This window comes from Engystomops pustulosus, chromosome 1 (genome assembly GCF_040894005.1).
Source record: "Engystomops pustulosus chromosome 1, aEngPut4.maternal, whole genome shotgun sequence".
Classification (NCBI taxonomy): Eukaryota; Metazoa; Chordata; class Amphibia; order Anura; family Leptodactylidae; genus Engystomops; species Engystomops pustulosus.
This window is the reverse complement of record NC_092411.1, coordinates 149,214,075-149,221,686: the sequence shown is the minus strand read 5'-3', so window position 1 is coordinate 149,221,686 and position 7,612 is coordinate 149,214,075.

Genomic DNA, 7,612 nt, shown 5'->3' with positions numbered 1-7,612 from the left:
TTTAAGATATATTCGCCGTATAAGACTACCCCTTTTCCAACGCATACAAAACACCGGTAAAATTAAAAAAAAAAAACAGATTTGAATTTAACATGGTCCTTTTTTTAATTTAAATTCTTATGACATGCAGGTATATAGGAGGAAAACTGTCGCTCATAAACATAAGGCATACAACAACAACATTACCATCGTCCATTTTACTGTAAATGTTACCATACTGTACCTTAAATTTTTATTTTATTAAATATTCCATGCCATGTACTCAGAAGCGGGAAAAAAATTCCAAAATGCCATTTTCTTGTGGGCTTGGATATTACGTCTTTCACTGAGCGCCCCAAATGACATGTCTACTTTATTCTTTGGGTCGGTACGATTAAGGGGATACCAAATTTGTATAGGTTTTAAAATGTTTTCATACATTTACAAAAATGAAAACCTCCTGTACAAAAATTATTTTTTTTGATTTTGTCAACTTCTGGCGCTAATAACTTTTTTATACTTTGGTGTATGGAGAGCGGCAATCCCATGTAAGATGGCGGTGCCCATGCGCCGCTATCTTTTTGAGCAGTGCGTAACTAGAGTCCTCTGGGCCCCAGGGCAAAATTCCCGACAGGGCCCCCCCCCCGGTATGCATAAAAACATTGAACACCATCCACCAATAGCTATAATTAATGTCCCTCCTCACCAGTAGCCATAATTAATGTCCCCCATCTACAAGTAGCCATAATTAATTTCCCCCACCCACCAGTAGCCATAATTAATGTCCCCCCCTCACCAGTATCCATAATTAATGTCCCCCCCACCAGTAGCCATGATTAATGTCCCCCGCTCATCAGTAGCCATGATTAATGCCCCCCCAACCAGTAGCCATGATTAATCTCCCCCCCTCACCAGTAGCCATGATTAATCTCCCCCCACCAGTAGCCATGATTAATCTCCCCCCCTCACCAGTAGCCATAATCAATGTCCACCCCAGCAGTAGCCATGAATAATGTCCCCCCCACCAGTAGCCATAATCAATGTCCCCCCAGCAGTAGCCGTGATTAATGTCCCCCATAGGTAATATCCCCCCCAAATAGCCATTTCCTAACTTTCACCTATGCCTCCCCCCCCCAAATAGAAACAGGGCCCCATATATTTAAGCAAAATGAAAAATAAAACTCTTACCTAGTTATTCTGCTCCTCTTTGCGCTCTCTCTCTGATGGCGCATCTGCCAGGTTAGGTGCCGGGTCATAGACCGCCGCAGACCCGGCGCAGGCAGGTGCGTCATTAAGCCTGTGTCGGCGTCGATGGATGCGGTGTGCGGGGATGACCGATGAGGTGGGTGGGAAGGTGGGCGGATCGGGGGCCCGTTCAAATTTTGAATTGTGACAGCTGCGGGCCCTCCTGATCCAGCGCACGGACCAGATGCAGAACAGTCCGTGCGCTGTAAGGGAAAGGCCCGCGGCTCTCACAATTTAAAACATCTGCCCGCTGTGCTGCGCCGAGTTATCAGCGCAGCGGTCAGGTGCAGGCCTCTGACTGGCAACGGCCCGGTCTCAGTCGCGACCCCTGCGACCGCGACCGGTACGCCACTGTTTGAGGCTGCCGGCAGTGTGTAAAGCACCGATCGGTGTGCTAGCACCGATCGCGGGTGTTACCGGTAAGCCTTTGCTGCAATATGCCCGTGAGCCCTCCCCATGCAGCGCGACCCGACCGCCGCCGTGAATACACGGCGGGCGGTCAATTACCGGCGTATAAGACGACCCCACACCAGACAGAAGATTTTTCTGTCTTATACGCCAGAATATACGGTTATTGCTGTCATTCTGTAGAAAGCTGCTATGTTTACTTCTAGTGGACAGAATTCTGTCCATGGTCAAGTGATGCAACACATTTGCACGAGCTGTTAGGTATTTTTAAATTTTATTCATGACATTTACTCTATCGGTCCAGTATTTATTTTATAATGCAGGTTGTTACGGATGTAACGATACCAAATATGTGTGGAGTGTGTGCTGACTAACTTCTTTATGTTAGATAGGATAATAATAATACCGCATATACTCGAGTATGAGCCGACCCAAATATAAGCCGAGGCCCCTAATTTTACCACAAAAACTTGGTAAAACCTAAATTTCTTTTACTCGAGTATAAGCCGAATTTGGGGTTTCAGCACTTTTGTTGTGCTGAAAAACTAGGCTTATACTCGAATATATATAATTCTTTATTTATATAGCGCACACAGATTACACAGCGCTGCACAGAGCTTGCCAAATCGGTCCCTGTCCCCAAGGGGGATCACAATCTTCTCAACCTACCAATATGTTTTTGCCAGGCGCAGGACCTAGAAGTGCCAGTGTATTGACTGACTTTTCATACAACAGCATTGCAGGGTATTATACTAAACAAGGGATCAGATGATGGCTGGAGGAAACTGGAGGACCCGGAAGAAACCCAAGCAAACACGGAGATTCACACTGAAGGTATCAAAACTATGAATTAACACATGTGGAACTATATACTTAACAAAAAAGTGTGAAACAACTGAAAATATATCTTAAAATCTAGGCTCTTTAAAGCAGCCAGCTTTGATTACTGCTTTGCACACTCTTGGCATTCTCTTGATGATTTTCGAGAGGTTGCCACCTGAACTCATCTTTCAACAGTCTTGAAAGAGATCCCAGAGATGCTTAGCACTTGTTGATCCTTTTGCCTTCCATCTCAAACTATCTCAATTGGGTTCAGGTTTGGGGACTGTGGTGGCCAGGTCATCTGGCGTAGCACCCCATCACTCTCCTTCTTGGTCAAATAGCCCTTACACAGCCTGGGGTCATTGTCCTGTTGAAAAATAAATGATGGTCCAACTAAATGCAAACTGAATGGAATAGCTTGCCGCTGCAAGATTCTGTGGTAACCATTCTGGTTCAGTATACCTTCAGTTTTGGATAAATCCCCAACAGTGTCACCAGCAAAGCACCCACACACCATCACACCTCCTCCTCCATGCTTCACGGTTGGAACCAGGCATGTAAATTCGATTAGTTCATCTTTTGCGCGCCGCACAAAGACAAGGTGGTTGGAACCAAAGATCGCAAATTTGAACTCATCAGAGCAAAGCACGGATTTCCACTGGTCTAATGTCCATTCCTTGTGTTCTTTAGCCCAAACAAGTCTCTTTTGCTTGTTGCCCGTCTTTAGCAGTGCTTTCCTAGCAGCTATTTTACCATGAAGGCCTGCAGCTCACAGTCTCTTAACAGTTGTTGTAGAGATGTGTCTGCTGCTAGAACTCTTTCAGTGACCTGGTCTCTAATCTGAGCTGTTGTTTACCTGTGATTTCTTAGGCTGGTTACTTGGATGAACTTATCCTCTGCAACAGAGGTGACTCTTGGTCTTCCTTTCCTGGGGTGGTCCTCATGTGAGCAAGTTTATTTGTAACGCTTTATGGTTTTTGCAACTGCATGTGGGGACTCTTTCAAAGTTTTCCCAATTTTTCAGACTAACGTCACCGCGCGTCTGTAGCAGGGCGCCGCCATCTTTGTTTACATCCATCCGACACCGCAATGAGGATGAGGACGGCGCGCATCGTGGGAATGATGGACGGTGAGTACAATTTTATTACTTTATGTAGGATTGTATATATTTATTAAGGGGGGGGGTGCAATAATAGGAATGTGTATATAGTTATTATGGGGGGTATATAGAAATAATAGAAATGTGTATATAGTTATTATGGGGGGGTATATAGAAATAATAGGAATGTGTATATAGTTATTATGGGGGGGTATATAGAAATAATAGGAATGTGTATATAGTTATTATGGGGGGTATATAGAAATAATAGGAATGTGTATATAGTTATTATGGGGGGAGTGTATATAGCAATAATAGGAATGTGTATATAATTATTATGGGGGGTGTATATAGAAATAATAGGAATGTGTATATAGTTATTATGGGGGGAGTGTATATAGCAATAATAGGAATGTGTATATAGTTATTATGGGGGGAGTGTATATAGCAATAATAGGAATGTGTATATATTTATTATGGGGGGTGTATATAGTTATCATGGGGGGACTGTATATAGTTATTATGGGGGTGTATATAGTTATTATGGGGGTGTATATAGTTATTATGGGGGGACTGTATAGAGTTATTATGGGGGGGGGACTGTATAGAGTTATTATAGGGGGTGTATATAGTTATTATAGGGGGACTGTATCTAGTTATTATAGGGGGACTGTATATAGTTATTATAGGGGTGTATATAGTTATTATATGGGTCTGTATATAGTGATTGCTGGGGGAGCTGTATATAGTGATTACTGGGGGAGCTGTATACAGCGGTTGCTGGGGGAGCTGTATACAGCGGTTGCTGGGGGAGCTGTATACACCGGTTGCTGGGGGAGCTGTATACACCGGTTGCTGGGGGAGCTGTATACAGCGGTTGCTGGGGGAGCTGTATACAGCGGTTGCTGGGGGAGCTGTATACAGCGGTTGCTGGGGGAGCTGTATACAGCGGTTGCTGGGGGAGCTGTATACAGCGGTTGCTGGGGGAGCTGTATACAGCGGTTGCTGGGGGAGCTGTATACAGCGGTTGCTGGGGGAGCTGTATACAGCGGTTGCTGGGGGAGCTGTATACAGCGGTTGCTGGGGGAGCTGTATACAGCGGTTGCTGGGGGAGCTGTATACAGCGGTTGCTGGGGGAGCTGTATACAGCGGTTGCTGGGGGAGCTGTATATGGTTATTGCTGGGGAGTAGTATATAGCGATTTCTGTTCCCTGTCTGGACTACGTTCAATGGGGGCCTCCACCATATTTTGCGCCCAGGGGCCCCCACCAACCTTAATCCGGCCCTGTGCACAGCTGTAGCGGAAGGTCCCGAAGAACTGTACTGCACACATTTTGTTTCATTTTTGCAGAGGGAGCTGCAAGCAGTAGGACTGGGGCCGCAACCTGAGACTCTGCAGGCCGTGGGTTGTGCACCCCTGACCTAAAGGGTTAACAAACTTCTTAAAGTTGATTTTTCATACATTGAGGGGGTAAAATGGCATAATGTATGGGGTTTTAAGGCCTTTCAAAGTTACTTAAAGCTGAGCAAGTGCCTCTAAATAAAGGTTTTTTCATAAACTTTAGAAAAACTGCCCCCAAAATTGTGAACCTCCTAACTAACTAGAAAAAAGAGAGGATGCATAAAAGGTCATGCTGATATAAAGCAACATTTAGAAAATGTGAATTATGAAGTTGTTTGGATCCAATTACTCTGCCTGATAAGCAATTTGGAACTTTGCAAATGAAGAATTTTTAGAAATTTTTACCTAATTTTAATTTTTTCATAACTAAACACAACAGATGTCATCCAAAATTTTCAACTAATTCGAAGTACAATGTGTGACAAGAAAACAATCTCAAAACGCCCTGGATAGGTTAAAGCGTTACAAAGTTATAACCACTTATAGTGACACAGGACAGATTTCAAAAATCAGACTTGGATCTAAAGCCCTAAAATAGTCCCAAAGGGGTTAATAATTAAACAATCTTTCTCCTCAGACTTTTGAAAAACACTGTATTTGTCTATATCTGAAATGTAGTGATGTATATCTAGAACAACTCTTATGCATTGAGACACCCATTTAATCCCATTCTTTACCCAGAATTCTTTATTCAAAAAATGAAAGAATTCTTTTATATTATAGGTATACCAGAGTGGTGGGAATATAGTTTCCCCATTAATGACCAATGCCACTTTAAAAGTTTACTAATGGGCCATATAATACACGGATGGTGATTCAGCTGCCCCAGCTGATACATTTTTTTTTTTTATAATCGAGCCATTCTGAGCTTCTATCACAAATTGTATCTGTGCAGAGATAAAATATCCCAATTCTTGGTATCACAGCAAACCTTAAAAAAAAGGAAAATACAATTAGTATTATATATTGCAGACAAAACCATTCTTTTCCCCTCAATTCTTGCGTATTGGAACAAAGTAAACCAAACCTGCCATACACATCGATTGATCTCATAACCAACTTGAAATAGATTTTGTGATAAACACTAACACACACTCCTCTCGAAAACGATTTGTTAAACTATGCAACATTCCCTTCTTTTTTATTGAGACAGACCGACTCTGCTGACAGGTAAACTTTCAGTAAAACAATAGCGGGCAAGTGTCTGTTAAAATAAACCATTTGCCTTTTCATGACATTCCCCAAACCTCTGACATTCCATGCCAGAACCGTATATGCCATCTAATCAAGTAAGAGAAACAAATACAAAAAAAAAACAAACAAGTCCTGATCTCTCCACCCAATCTTCCATGGACCAAAATACAAACATTCTTCCTCATAAATAACCATGATTCTCCCTCCCTTTCCCTCCCCAATTCCCATGCAAAAACATCATCACCATCTACATACGTTTTTTGAAGGTATTACAGTCCCTTTCCTCGTTACCAAGCCATAGGTTGATCCAATTTTTTTTTTTTTTTTAAAGTACTTGCTTTTGGAACTCCACCCTCTTTTTTTTCTTTAACATTACCTGGCTCCCTGCCAGCAGCATGTGCTGAGTCCCAAGGGCAGTTCATAGAGCACAATTAGTCTTCTCCTCAATGCCTCCTCCCCTCCTCCTCACTCACTGCCCTCCCCTTCCAGGAGCCTCTCCCTCCTCTGCTTGCTTAACCAGCATTACATAAGCTCACTGCCACAAGCAATTCTCATTTGAACTATCCCCCCTTTCCCGGGACTCACCACACACTACTGGCAGGGAGCCAAGTGATGTTAAAGAAACGATAAAAAAACACTGAAATTATTCAGATGCAGGACAAAGGCATTCTTTAACTCAACATGCCAGAGGCTATTGGAATGGTGGAGATGGCTAAGACAAGGTGACACCAGAGGCACCACTAAGGAGATTGGGAACATGAGACAGCTACTCCTAGGGAGACTAGAGGATACCAGTACTGAAGCCAGAGGTACAGACCACAGGACAAGATCACAGGAACAGCAGTTCACGCCCGGAGGATACGACTATACAGCAAAATGACACAAATCAGGAGAAAGGCAGCAGAGCACTTCAGGCAAAACACAAGGTACTTTGAGCCTCAAGCAGGGCCGTGTACACATCCCCCCTCCTGTATACACACTGCCCCCCTCCTCATGTATACACACTGCCCCCCTCCTCCTGTATACACACTGCCCCCCTCCTCCTGTATACACACTGCCCCCCCTTTTCCTTTATACACACTGCCCCCCACTCCTCCTGTATACACACTGCCCCCCCTCCTGTATACACACTGCCCCCCTCCTGTATACACACTGCCCCCCTCCTGTATACACACTGCCCCCGCTCCTCCTATATACACACTGCCCCCCTCCTGTATACACACTGCCCCCCCTCCTCCTGTATACACACTGCCCCCCCTTATCCTCCTGTATACACACTGCCCCCCCTCCTCCTGTATACACACTGCCCCCCCTCCTCCTGTATACACACTGCCCCCCCTCCTCCTGTATACACACTGCTCCCCCTCCTCCTGTATGCACACTGCCCCCCCTCCTCCTCCTGTATGCACACTGCCCCCCTCCTCCTCCTGTATGCACACTGCCCCCCTCCTCCTGTATACACA